This window comes from Amblyomma americanum, chromosome 3 (assembly GCF_052857255.1).
Source record: "Amblyomma americanum isolate KBUSLIRL-KWMA chromosome 3, ASM5285725v1, whole genome shotgun sequence".
Classification (NCBI taxonomy): Eukaryota; Metazoa; Arthropoda; class Arachnida; order Ixodida; family Ixodidae; genus Amblyomma; species Amblyomma americanum.
Window position 1 is genome coordinate 213,329,252 of NC_135499.1, and position 2,342 is coordinate 213,331,593.

The window sequence follows — 2,342 nt, forward strand, 5'->3', positions numbered from 1 at the left end:
GGGGTCCCTGCTACCGAATTCCACATTGCTTCATGGGGAGCGCGTGGATCGCATTGAGCCCGTGGACGTACTCTTCGACCTTGACGCTGTCGCACAGTAGCCTGCTTACTAAGCTGGTGCCTTGACCCCTACACCTGTGGCTTCCAAACCACTTCAGCGCGATATTTTCAACCGTTCTGTTGCCAGTGCCCTCGAGCCGCGCCGCCGCGAGCAGCTTCTTGGCCTGCTGCACCATTTCCCGCTCCTCGCTCGACACACCGCAAGCTTCCTTGGGCCGGATGATGACCGTCTCCCATCACATCGACGCCAGCCCTTACTCTCCCCTCCACCAGCTCCCGTATACGGTGCGCCACCTATAAAGCGACGTGTCATCTCATCTCCGAACAAGTTGACGGCATGCTGCACCGCGGTGTTGTTCAGGAATACTGCAGTCCCTGGTCGTCCCCAGTTGTCCTTGTGAGGAAGGAGAACGGGTCCATTTACTTCTACGTGGATTTTCGCCGCCTCAACAAAATTATGCGTAGGGATGTGCATCCGCTCCCGCGCATATTGACAATGCCTTAGGCTGTTTGCAAGGCGCAGATTTCTTTTCCTACCTTTATTTGTGCTCCAGGTATTGACAGATACCCATTGCAACGGCTGATCGCGCGAAGACCGCCTTTGTCACCCCGGACAGACTAAACGAATTCTACGTTATGCCATTCGGCCTCTGCAGCGCCCCAGAATTATGGCCGTCGTGCTGCGTGGCCTGAGATGGAATATGTCTCTGTTATCTGTACGATGTCGTCGTATTCTCCCCTGATTTTCCCCACCCATCTCAGTCGACTCCGCCAGGCCCTGACCTGCCTCTCTCGCACCGGCCTTCAACTCAGCCTGAAAAAAATGTCAATTCTAAGCTCGCAGTCTCACAATCCTCGGCTACATCGTGTGTAAAGATGGACTTCTACCTGATCGCGACTAGCCGCGAAACGTTCCTGACCTCCCCAAACCAAACTCTATAAAAAAACTACGCAGCTTCGACAGTCTCTACTCCTACTTTCATCTTTTTGTCCGGAATTTCGCTACAATCATAGTCCACCTTGCACGCCTCCTGAATGGCCCCACTTTAGCCTCTTCTCGTGGCCACGGGCCTGTGACGACGCGTTCGCGACGCTCCGCCAATTTTTCACTTCGCCTCACATACTTAAATATTCCGCTGCCCTAAAGGAAATCCACACCCATGCCAGCAGTGTCGACATCGGTGCGGCCCTCCGCCCTGCGCACTCCTGGCTTTTCCGATTATGTGGTCGCCTGTGCCAACCGTGCTGTTATGAAAGCGGAGTCCAACCACTCCGTTACTGAAAAGGAGTGTTTGGCAATAGTGTCGGCCATAACAAAGTTCCACCCTTACCTGTACGGCCACTCCTTCGACGTCGTTACAGACCATCTGACCTCAGCCGGCTCGCTTAATTCTCGCAAGGACACGCCAGGACGTCTCGGCCGTAGGGCCCTGAAGCTTCAAGAACATGATATCCGTGTCGTGTACCGCTCAGGCCGAAAGCTTTCCGATGCCGACGCTCTCTCCCGGTCGCCGGTGCACTCGGCAGCCCCTACTTTTCCCACGCCTGACCCTCCACTGACCGCCCTCACCTCCTTGCATATGCCAATTCACAGCAGCGACGAGATCCTTAGAATTTTTTTTTCCTACTTAATACCCCCTGCACCCCTACCAAAACATGAGGTAAAGGTGCCGGCTATTCACCGCGGATAACTTACCTTTGGCGATTACAGATGATATACATATGTGCCTCCACTCTCTTGTTTCGAGTCGCTACGCGCGCCGCACGTCAACGGCTGCGTGGTCTAGTGAGCCGTTTATTGCTTGACGCCATTGTGTTTCTGGACGGTCCGAAAACAAACGACGCGCAGCGTGGCTTTGGCATGGACGAGATGACCGCAGCTAGCAAGACTATCTATAGAGGACGGCAACCATCACGATGTATTTTTAGCACCCGGTGCTGCGTGCAAATATCGGGCTTAAGATGGAACCCCACAAGATTCCACGTGCAACAATCAGAGTGTAGATCCAGAGGATCTAGTATCAGATGGTGATTCACCTCCGCACATGATCGACTGGCCATAGGCCTCATACGACAGAGCATATGATACAGATGATCGCCTGGGCACGTATAGGAATGCGTCCTGGTTTGTGACACCATACATCCAGCGATACGCAGCGTGGACACACCTGGGCGACCCGTCGGCAGAAGGCCACAGTTAATTCTGTTCGGGTGCGTACACCACGTACCGCATTCACATCACTCAGGTGTGATTCTTGGGTGCCAGGCGGATGCTGGTCTTCC